Source organism: Protopterus annectens, chromosome 12.part0 (genome assembly GCF_019279795.1).
Source record: "Protopterus annectens isolate FY-2018-M chromosome 12.part0, PAN1.0, whole genome shotgun sequence".
Taxonomy (NCBI): Eukaryota; Metazoa; Chordata; order Ceratodontiformes; family Protopteridae; genus Protopterus; species Protopterus annectens.
In genome coordinates this window covers 632,912,548-632,925,643 of record NC_056746.1, presented here as the reverse complement: position 1 = coordinate 632,925,643, position 13,096 = coordinate 632,912,548, and the positions used below count along the sequence as shown (strand labels likewise).

The 13,096-nt window shown below is 37.8% G+C and overlaps 1 pseudogene; it reads left to right on the top strand.

The window, feature by feature from the left end:
• Positions 1 to 13,096, top strand: part of LOC122816199 — a 71,289-nt pseudogene that overhangs the window by 26,256 nt on the left and 31,937 nt on the right.

Genomic DNA, 13,096 nt, shown 5'->3' with positions numbered 1-13,096 from the left:
ATGACTGTAAATGGCAATTACTATGATTTGTTTAAACCACCTGGTTTAATTAAGAGTTGTGTGGCATAGCAGGTTAATGTAGTGGTCTGCAGGTGCAATGGTCTTGGGTTTGAAATATGGGACAGGTGTTTATTTTGTACATGTTTATTATGATTTTTAAAACACATATAGTCAATATAGCTCCATTTAGCTGAGCTTAGTGAAGCTGCATGGCACAGCACATCACACAGTCTCGCTAAAAAATATAAAGAAAAGAAAAATGGAAAGACAGGAAAGTAGTGAAATGGGGGTACAAGCAGGGGGAAAAACATAGTGAAAGGCAGGTAAGGATGTGCAGGAAGGGTGTACCAAAAAAACATAGCTATCTATTCCTTGTACAGCAACAACTGTGCATTTTGACAGAATTTGTATATGACTTTGTACTCTTACCTCCAGAAAGAGGGGTGAGGACAACATAACTACATTGTCAAGCCAATCAGACCAAATTACGTGTCTAGTGGACACTCATGTGAAATGGAAAGCTATGTATGGGATGATATTTTTTTTGTAGGACAGGTGCCCTTTTTTTTAAGGTGAGAGTGGAATGTTGGGGAAGAGGCAGAGGTATGTGTGGGGAAGGTAAGTTGGATAGGTGAGGAGGCATTTTCAGACAGACAAGACAACAGACCGGTGCGGTGTGTGACACACGAGGGGAGTGAACACCTTGGATAAGGAGGGTGTTGTGGAATCTCAGTCCCATGTACCTCCACAAGGCAGCAGTATGACTCACATACCCACCCATGGTGCTGTCAACACTGCTCCATCACTGCCCTGGGGGTGCAGTGGTGGAGGCTGGGCACCAGCATGAGGCTGTCCCACCAGGTAGGCCAGCCTGTCCTCGATCTGGTGCAGGCAGCAGTCAAAACTATGGTACAAAATGCTGCTCTCCAAAACCACCAGCTCAGCCTGGGTGACAACGCCCCCTCCATCACCGCTCCCAGAGGGGGCCCCAGCCCCATCCTGTGGGGCAGAACTACCCAATCCTACAGGTAGTGCAGGGCTGGCAGATAGGGCATCACTGGTCTGGGTCCCAGACTTGCTGGGACCCAGTGCTATGGCCAGAGGAGGTAAGGTAGGCAGATCAGCCAGAACTGGCCCACCTTGATGTGCTGTGGTGAATGAGTTATAGCAATAAGTTAAGGTTAGTAATAACCAAACCATTGTTAGTATTAACAGGATGGAACATCATATTTATTAGTCCAAATACATATTATTGTATAGTATGTGTAACACAACATTATGTAACATAACAGTCAGTATATTAACAGCATGTAGTACAGTTTAAACATTAAGGGCAACAAAACAGTTAGTTTAACAAAAAATGTTCATATTGAATCATAATGAAACATAACAATAATAGAACACATTTTAACAAGATGTAGTTAGCTTAACAAAATATGTTAATATTGAATCATAATAAAACATGACAATGATAAAACACATTTTAACAAAATATAGTTAGTTTAGCAAAATATGTTAATATTAAATCATAATAATAAATAACAATAATAAATAAATGAAGATCATGGGTGGAGAGAGAAAAGCATTCCATTATTGACATTGCAGATTATATCCCTGAAAACACTGGTACTAAATACTACTACAGGTGTGTAGTGTCAGTTTTGAGTACAGCAACTACAATTTTGCTATCGCTGATGTAGCACATACATATAGCTCAAGCTGATAGCTTGGGTCAGTATGGGCCAAGCAATAACAAATGCAGGTACACAACTACACAGAACAGTTTCACATAATGTGGACTTGTATAACTATTAAGGTGTTCTGTAAGTGTATTTGGTAATACATTGAATTCTAGGTAATCATTTTTCTGGTAATCATGTAACAGACAGATTAGGCAGTTTTAATTATATTATTAGAAATTGCGACACTTAAGAGGCATGTCTGTATACAGTAAGTAAACTAGGCAGCCATTATGCCTTAGTTGGCAGACATGGGAATAGAACCCAATAGCTGTGACTGCAGGGACATATACAAATAAAGTAATAATTGACTGCAGAAACTTAGTACAGACATGCTAGGGATACAGCTCTACTGCATATATTCAGACAGATTTAGCCAGGTAAGCACAATGCTGCTAACACTTTATTGGTATTGCTAACTTGGGTTACCTCAACAGTACACCTTTTGTTCCTGGAGTGGGAGAAAATTATGTGACTGAACATGGCCTGGAGACAACCTTGAATCAAACTATGAGTGGAACAATGCATGTTACAGAACATTTGTTTTGCATTCTAGAGCTATTACACTGTTATACTTGACTGCAGTGACAGTAGAACACACATGCAAGGAATACAGCCATGCTGCTAATATCTAGACAGAATTATTTAGGAGTCAACAATGCTGCTTAACACTTTATTGGCATTGCTGATAATTCTCTGTGAAATATACAAATATCTGCTCATGACATGGGCTACCTCAACCACATACCCTTTGTTCCTGGAGTGGGAGAAAATGAGAACATTAGGTGACTGAAAGTGGCCTGGAGACAACCTTGAACCAAACTATGAGTTGAGCAATATATGTTACAGGAAATTCATCTTGCATTCTAGAACTATTACACTGTTACACTTGACTGCAGTGTCAGAGGAACACATATGCATGGACTACAGCCATACTATATATACTAAGACAGATTTTAATTAGGAATCAACAATGCTGCATAACACTTTATTGGTATTGCTGATAATTGTCTATGAAATATACACACACTCAGAGTGGGCTACCTCACCCATATACCTTTACTATCTGGAGTAGGAGGAACAGAGAGCATTGTGTGACTGATACTGGCGTGAAGATAGCCTTGGACCATAGTAAGAGTTGAGCAATAAAGTTTGCAGGTCATTAGTTTTTCATTCAACAGCTATTACAGTGTTACACTTAACTGCAGCAACCTTACCATAACCAATCAATACATACAGCTCTACTGCAATGGTTATGACAACACAATCCAGCTATACACCATTTTGCTTTATGTTACTGGTATTGTTTATTGTGTATTGCAATACAGTTGTTATTGTTCATTTATTGCACTACAGCTCTAATTTCTCATTTATTGCACTACAGTTTTTATTGTGTATACTTTATTGCGGTAAACTTTTTACTCTTTGTTGCTTATTGCACTACAGTTAGCATATTAAATCCATACTTACCATACTCACGGTACAACCTGGCTAGGTGCCAAGCATGGGACTGAACATTACAAGTCCTCTCAGATGCAGCTGTTGGGAGGGAAGCACACCATTATGCATACCAGTTTAGCAGACATTCAGTTTGCATTTTGATAAAACAGTAGAACACATAGTTACATATTTGTGGGGCATTCCCATCCCTACCATCTTGGACCCAGGTGTCCAAGGTTCCTCTCTTTCTCCTCTTTAGGTCTTCATAATGGTGACAACACTGCTCCCCAGTGCGGGGGATACCAGTAGCACTGGCAAGTTCCCTAGCCAACTGGCCCCAGTCCTCCACCTTAAATTCTAAGCCCTAGTAACTGCCCTGCATCATTCTGGGTTCATAATTCTGTACCAGGAGCACAACAAAAACCCTGGACTCCTGCACACCTCATCTCTGTGCTTGAAAGCATGCACCCTCTCCAATACCGCCTGGCATATCAGTAGATAAGCAGACTCCAAAGAATGGTGCAGTATTCCTACCTATTGTGCCTAATATAGGCTGTTTTCCCACCCTTATATATCATTGAGCAACATTCAAAAAAGTCTCCCATCGCTTAACAGCATGCAATCCAGCTAAGCAAAGCTAAGCAGTGTGAAAACTCACACAACCATGGTTTTAGCAAAGCTTATCACCACGTAAACAGTATTAGCTGTTAGCATGTTTAAGTAGTGCTCAGCACAGCGCAGCAGTGCCATGTTTCAGAATTTTTTTTTTTAAATTAAACATAAATACTAAATTAAATTACAGACATGTTATGACTGCTACAGACTCGAACCCACAACCTACTAAGCTTTACGCCATAACTCTACCCATTTAACTACTTGGATAGTATGAAAACGAGTATACCTTCACATATTCTACTAGTCCACCTGTTAACATTGCTGAGCACTGTGCCACACTGCACAAACATGCTTAAACAGGACCATAAATAAATAAATAATTACATCCAGTTTCTATTTTTTAGATATCTGGCAGGTGTTGGCTATGTATGGATAAGCACTGCTTGGCTCTGCTGTGCTCCGCACTGCGCAAATGGCATAATAACAGAAATTTAATTCTGAAATTAATTACATCTGGTTTCTATTTTTAGATGTGTAGCAGGTGTCAGCTGTCTATATGTGAGCACAGCTTGGCATTGCTGTGCTCTGTGTTGTGCCTCGCAAACATACAGCAATTAAAAAAAATTAATTTAGTTTACATAATGTTAATATTATAACAACAAACATATCATAAACATGCATCATGAACATTAGACACTTTCACACCATTTCAACAGTGGTGGGGAACATTACAGGGAACCTCACCCTGTATATAACATCTGACCAGGCATCCACAACTACGTAAAGCCTCTACACTTCTCTCTACATGGATTCAATATCCCTGTTCCTATGCTCTCCCTCAGCAGCACGCCATCATCAATATGCATGGTGCGCTGCTGAGGGGGGAACCATGGCCATGTACACAGATACATTCCATGTAGACTCTACACGGTGCCTGCACAGATTCTATTAAATCCTGGGGATGGTCATTTCAAAGATGGGACATGATCGGATGTATCCTGTAGGTTAAAATCAAGTAAAAAATATAATTTTAGAGATGGGACTTGACTGGATGTGTTTTAGATGATGTCATGATTGTTTTATTATTTTATGAGCTGAATTTTATCTTGGAGTCAGAGACTGTAGAAGTCTGAATGTGAACAGATAAAAGTGTTCAATTAATACTGCATCTCTTGGCAACCTAGGTAGAACTGTTATGGAGGGCCCACCTATCCCTTCAGGAATCAGTACTTCTACTAGTGAACTGTTTAATGATGGATATGTGGAAAGTATTTTAAGTATACCTAATTTTGATATCACTATGTGGTCATACATAAGGAGTCGGAAAGTAGATGACATGTTTAAAGAAATAGAAAAAACTGCCATAAATATAAACTGGTAGTGTGGGATGTTCTATTTTTCTAGTTAAGCATAAAATGTAAAGGGTCCCAAGAGGACTAAGAATCAAAAAACTGAACACAGGCCTCAGCCCTGACCCCAGACTAAAAAAATATTTGGATGGCATTTTGTAGACAGCAGGTTCAGAACTGGTTTCTTTGTTGCTGAGACATAAAGAGCAGCAAATGATTGAGTTAAAAATGAATTGACAAGTGAGTAAAAATACTTTAAAAATACTGTTTTTTCCTCAGAATATAACAGTTATATGCATACATTTCTGGGCTGCAGTTGACAAGGAAGTTTTAATGCTGAGGACATATAAAACAAAGACATTTATTAGAGACTTGAATGATTATAGTGATATCCAATCAGAAGATGAGAATACAAATCCCAGTCAGGCAACCAATGATGGACTTCATCCTCAGGAGGAAGTTTTTTTTAGCGTGGGTAATAAAGTGTTGGTTTGAAGGAACGACTCACTGGAGTTTGTATTTTTTCCTTTTTTTCCCACTTGGAAGTGACAAGAGGGCCATTTCCCCTTGATCCTCACCCACCTGCTTTCTCCACTGCTAGGCCACTAATCAAACCCCAGTCACCTGAGTCATAGTGATCCATCTGTCTTTGCCAATGAGCCATGCTGAACTGGAATCTTAATGTCACTAAACTGATCTTACTATCAGTACCTAAAGTCATAGAATAACAGAGTAACTGCACTATCACTTAAGATTTATTAGACAGGCAAATGGAAGTTGCATTTCAATATTTTTCTCAAACAATTCAACATCTCTCTAGCCTATTTAATGATCTGCATGCAGTGCCCAGTAAACAAGTTGGAGTCCGAGTTTGCAGTACTGCCCTGCTCTTCAGGCACTTAGTAGGTAAACTGAATGTGCACATTCACAATGTGCTGCCCAGAATGTCTGGCAACGTCCAGTGCAAACAGAGCAGCTCACCTCAGGAAACTCCATAACCTTGTTTTCATCAAGTCAGTCTTACGGAAGAGACAACAAGGTAAAATAAACATGACCTTCTTACCTGCTAACAGAAGTCCAAAATTACTAGAGGTAGAACTTAAAAAAATTACACTACACTATTCTACACTTTCTAGTAAGTAAAGGAGTAGCAGCCTCTGTTCTCAATGTACCAGATGAGCTTTCAGCTTTCTGTGTCCATAACAATCAATGTCCGTATGTGTTATGTATACAAATTTCAAGAATGACAGCAGATTGTTATAATACACTATTGCAGAGAATGTTCGCTTAGAATACATTATTTGCACCAGTTAAAAAGTGAAGCAATGCAACATTCAGTGTATGTTTTCTCTCTCTCCAACTGTGTGTATTCATTTGTTCGAACTTTCAAATGTTTGAAACTCATATGGCCGACACCATATGAGCGAACGTTTGAAAGGCTGACAAATGATAGCAGAGATCCCGCTACAGTGCGAGACTGGGACATTCCACTTTCCTGCACTGTAGTGCGATCTTGGAGTGAGAATATTTAAGTAGCAGGGGATGTTTTACTGTGTTTACAGGTAGATAAATGGTGCTATTTCAGGATGTCTGTCTTTCGGAATGTCGATCATATGGTGTCGGCCATATGAAAGTCGGCATTCTGAACAGTCGACATTCTGAAGTAGGCCTATATATATATATATATATATATATATATATATATATATATATATATATATATATGTATATATATTTATATACATATATATTTATATAAATATAGGAGTGTTGATTATTGCTTACGGTTGACAAAATTTGGTCGACAGGTGTGTAACACACAATATTTGGGGTAGAGGAATATGCCTTTACCCAGACATTATGCACTCTTGGAGTTAGCATATACAGTAGCAAGAGATATGAGGGGTGCAGGGAGATTGCCCCTGTACAAAAAACATATTCTGTATGTTTTTTGTTTTACTTTTGCATGCACCGAGGCTGTTGCTCAGTCATTTGTAGTAGCGTGTCATTCTTTGCAATATCAGCATTCTGAACATCAACATTTGAGTCATTCAAAAATAGTCAGTAGACCAATATGTGTATATATGGATTCCCTTCACAAATTCAAAGTTTAAAAACTTTGAACTGCAAATGGTCAAGGCCAAAAAATTAAAGTTTTGAAACTTGAAACGTTTTGACTGGAGATCACCGTACAGTGTGGAATGAGATATTTACCATTTTCCACAGTGTAGTGTGATCTCGGAGTGGGTATATTTATTTATTAGAGGATGTGGGGGGACAGAATGGGAGGACTTGCCCTCCCCCCAAAAAAACATAAAAAAATGTTTCTTTTTCTTTTTCTTTTTAATTAGAATTTCAGAGTTTCAAATCTTCAGTCTTATGGTCTCGACCATTTGCAATTCAAAGTTTTCAAACTTCAAGTTTGTGAAGTAGAACCATATGTATATGTATATATATATATATATATATATATATATATATATATATATATATATGGGTCCCTGTCATATAACCAAAATACCACTTACCCGACTTTCAGATGACTGAGTTAAGAACACCGAAAATACAAAACACCAACTGCTTGGAACACCAACGGGTAACTAATGGTAAGTAATTGCTTGGCCAGCAAGTTGACCTTTGCCCCTTACCTCCATGTTAGTGCAATCTCGGAACTGGTATATTTAGTTAGGGGATGTGTGTGTGTGTGTGTGTGTGTGTGTGTGTGTGTGTGTGTGTGTGTGTGTGTGTGTGTGTGTGTGTGTGTGTGTGTGTGTGTGTGTGTTGAGGGGGCACAGCCTCCCACATAGGAAGGCCTCCACATGGGTGCATTTTCTTTGCTTCTGTTTTACTGTGCTTATCAGGTTGGCAAATGAGTTACTTAAACATGTCGGTGTTCCAAACGGTCAGTGTTTTGTACTTTCAATGTTCTTAGCTCGATCATCTGAAAGTCTGGTAAGTGGTGTTTTGGTTATATGAAGGGGACCCAGATATATATATATATATATATATATATATATATATATATATATATATATATATATATATATATATATATATATACTTATTTATATGTGTGTGTGTGTGTGTGTATATGTATATATATAAATATATCTATATATATATATATATATATATATATATATATATATATATATATATATATAGATACACATACATATACACACACACACACACACACACACACACACACACACACACACACGCACACATATGGTTGTAATCCAGAGGAGTGAGTAGTCATATAATTGTATGATTTTAGTGATGTAAAAAAATGTTCATATGAGAAAACATTCTTCTGTATGCATTTTTCACTGGTAACTTTTTTAATGAGATCATGGTACATTGGGTTAAAAGAATTTGCCCTCCACTCGTTATACAGTCTCACAGTTGGTATATATAACAGGTGTGTGGGGGTACAGTCCCCATATGGGGGGGGTACATGGGGTCTTGCCCCCTGCAAAAATTTAACTTTTAGTTTGCACAGTTTTTGAGCAAGATTGATAGACGTGTGTTGAGTCTGGCAGTGTGTCTGTGTTTGCACCCATAGCAATCATCATAAACTGTTAAGAAGAATAAACTTGATAGGTGCTACTGTTATGTTTTGTCTATTAAGAACCAATCATACATTTTCTTATTTGCAGAACTTTGTTTTCTGGTGCTTGGAGTAATAAGTAAAAAATGATACACAACATTCCGGGAGTTTCTACTGACATAATGGAGTTGATCATAGAATATGCTTATATCAGAACAACATCGATCACTGCAGATAAGGTGAAGCAGCTTCTCATTGCAGCAGATCAGTTCTGTGTATCTGGCATCATCAAGGCTTGTTGTGACTTTCTTAAGTCATTTGTCCAGGAAACAACATTGGAATTTGGATGCTTACAGACTGCTATTACTGCCCTGAACTGAAAAACAAAGCAAGCCTTTTCATATTTCAGAACTTTAAAGAAATAGTGTGGTGTTTGAAGCCATTATGAAATGGATAAATCATGATCCCAAGGAGGGAATGAAGTGTCTTCCTCTTTGGCTTCCCAAGGTAAGCCTTTATGACTTTTGTTCACACAGTTCAACTAATCCAACTTTCTTGGTAATCAGTACTAACCTATATCAGACACCAAGTATTAAGTAGGGAACTTTTGCATTGACACACCCAATGGATTATTTTATACATAGCATAATGTAACAATCTATTAAAGTATTGATTTTTTATTTTAGACTATGGAAAATAATAGAAAAGACACATTTACAAAATAGAGGATCGTCATCAGGTCTCTGATTGTAACCATATTATCTTGTGCTAAAGACATGGATTTTAAGAAATTCACTTCAAAAGTGAAGGACAATAAGTGAATCTTGGCAGCCATGTTGAAAACAAATAAAGGTAACCCACAGTGATTTGATAATAATTCTTGTAGTGCATGGAGCTATATCTTTAAAAGCCAGTAAAGCCCTTAAAGAGTGCTATCAAACTGGCTATTAGTGGGTGAGACAAAAAAAATAAAATGCAGGGAGACCTCTAATTCACTTAAAATATTAATAGAACTAGTGCTTTTTATGTAAACAAAATGGTGGCATACTCATACGTTGTATTTGGGTCAACCCCATTCCACTAAGCCCTCTCCCCCACGCAGCCATTCCAGCATCCCATTACTTGGGTATTTCTCCCCAGTTACCATAAACACTGTTCAAAACTCCTAAGTGTGCATACTGTTTTCTGCTTTACTTCTGAATGATCATAGAAATTTAGATTTAATTTAAAACTTTTATTTCAAATTTTATAGTGCAAACACTGATAGACATTTGCTAAACAAAGCAATACATTTTCACAATGAAAACAGCATTAAAACTTCTCTGCCTTTGAAACTCACAGTCACTAAAACAGCATTGAAAACCACATTCAAAGAAAATGCATCTGGCCAGTGGTGAATTAAGTTTACCTTTAGGGCTGTTTTCAAATCCTAGGCCCCTTGCACACATTTTTAGGACCATGCAAATGTTCTTTGATTCACCTTCCTGACTGTATTAAATTATAATATATAGTAACTTAAATCCCTTGTATAATACAGCACCACTTGTTAGAGCATGTTTTAAGTTTATAGTTTTCAAACTTTTTACAGAAAGCAATGAAACAAAACATATTAAACAATAATGACAAAACTGCCCAATTCAGAACATTTCAACCATAAAAGGCCACTCAAAAGTCTGGCAATACAATCCACCAGTATCAGTCAATATGCACAATCTCAACAGAAGTAAAGTCATCTGAATAATTTCACATTAAAGAGATCTGTAACTAATGAAAATGTTGCTGCTAATAAACAACTTTATATTTCAGTGTTTCAGCTACAAATTTAGTGCCTACTGCCCGTGGAGAATAATTTACTTATGTTACATTAAAAAATGGTAAGCTGGTAATATTGCAATAGAGAATTTATGGCAAACTGAAAACAGGTTCATAGTCACTAGGCATATCATCCAAAGGTGGGCATACTCAAGACTGTAGCATCCGACTCGCTTAAAATACAACACTGTATAAGAAATTTGTCTACATATTGCGGGAGTAGAATCCACACCATTCTGCATAAAGGCACAAGTATTCTACTTGTTGTGCTACTAGTACTGCTTTAAAAGTCACACAAACACACCTACCTCTCTCTTACACACACATCCACACACTCACACCATACCTCCCAACCTCTTAGTGCAATAAATCTGGACAAAGCCTGTCATAATGGGGGGTAGATAAAGGCCCAAAACTAGGGACACATTTTAAATATTGCTGTTATAAACTTAAAGTTTCTAGAATACCAGGATTTGTGTTAGAATGCATTCTCTGAGGGATATGAAGTGTGAAACTCAAATGCATATCATTACTTATTAACTTTAATCATTAAATCATCCCAGTGATTTGTCAAAAAAGGCAATTTTTATAAGGAACAAACCAAAAATATTAGGCAAAAATCTGGACATTCTGTGAAAATCTGTATAGTTGAGAGGTATGACACACTCATATACCTCCTACCTCCCTCTTACACCACCATACCTCTCAACCTCTTACAGCAAGAAATCTGGACAAAGCAACAAATAATGGGAGGAAAAATGCACAAAAGTAGGGACACTTTTTAAATATTGCTCTCACAAACTTAGAAAGTTGAAAGAACACCAGTCGTGAATTAGTATGAATTTTCTGAAGGATATCAAGTATAAAGCTCAAATGTCTGACATTATTTTCTGACTTTATTCCTTAATGATTTGCCAGAGATTTAACAGAAAAACACAATTTTATGAGAAACAGGTCAAAATATGAGGCACAAATCCAGACAATTGAGAGGTATGACCCCCATATCTCTCTCTTACACACACATATGTACACACCCCTACTGCCCTGTTACACACACACACACACACACACACACACACACACACACACACACACACACACACACACACACACACACACACACACACACACACACACACACATACACTTACCTCCCTCTTACACACACACACACCCCTACTCCCTCTAGGAGTTTTGTGTCTGGTTTGCCTGTCACTAGAAGACAATTTGATAAAGAGAAATGGCTTGGAGAAAGTGTTTACTGAAAGCATTCAAGTGTTTTCTCAGCTGGGAGAGCTACAAAGATAGACAAACTCAAATAGCACTTACTAATAGCACAAGCTGTACCATGAGTTTTAGCATGACTTTCGATAACCACATTGCAACAACAGTCAGGAAATCCTTCTATGTGGCACACCTCATCACTAAGGGCTTTTCATCCAGAAAAAAGGAGGTCATTGTCCCACTGTACTTATCTCTCATTAGACCCATTATAGAGTATAATGCCCCATTTGGTATGTACCTCACAAGACATCTGCAACAGCTTGAAAGGCCACAGGAATACCTCACTAAAAGAATCACAGGCCTAAAGCAGATGCCATATACTGACTGTCTAAAAAACTCCAGCTATACTCTGTGGCATATTGTCTACTCAGAGGCGATCTCTGCTTAACATACAAGGCCATGTCAAAACCTGAGCTGTTGGACATGCTCCACTTAAAGAAATCCCAATCCCTCAGAGCCACATGCTCCAGGGATCTAAATCTTGTCATCACAATGAACAAAACATGCTGGGGGGATAGGTTCCTGACCCAGAGACTCCCCATACACTGGAATAGACTGCCCATACATATCAAGCAGAGCGCCTCTTTGGCCCTCTTCAAAAGGAACCTTGATGATTGGATGGGAGATAGGAAATTCACCCTGGGGATCATGTCAGTCACCCTGCTAGACAGGGGCCTGGAGAAGTAAATATTGTGGAAAGAAATATCCAGGGAATTGTTATGGCTAGGCTTGCATAGGCCCTAGGGCCGATAGCCTAGTACCAACCTATGAACCTATGAACTAGCCTTTCCTTTTGGTTAACTCTAGCCTGTCTTTGTGGCCATAAACTTAGAACTTTTCTTATTATTAGGAAGCAAAAACTTCAATATTTGAAGATGCACATAGTTTTGTATGTTATTATTAAGTTAATAGGTTTTGGGTTTTTTTGGGGGGTTGTTTGTCCTGTTTGAGGGCTTTCAAAAAAAACAAAAAGTTATGTAAGTTGTGACATGGGCACAAATGGATATGACAAGAAACAGCTGTATAAAAGACCAGCCTACCGAACTGTATACGCATGTAACATAAAAGCTGGAACTAGACATTTAACAAACAAGCGGTTATACATAAAAGGTAGTAATAACTATATACAGTGGATATAAAAAGTGTATACACCCCTGTTAAAATGCCAGGTTTTTGTGATATAAAAAAAATGAGACCACAATAAATCATTTCAAAATGTTTCCCTTCTTTAATGTGACCTATAACCTGTACAATTCAATTGAAAAACAAACAAATCTGTTAGGGGAAAAATATAAAAAATAAAA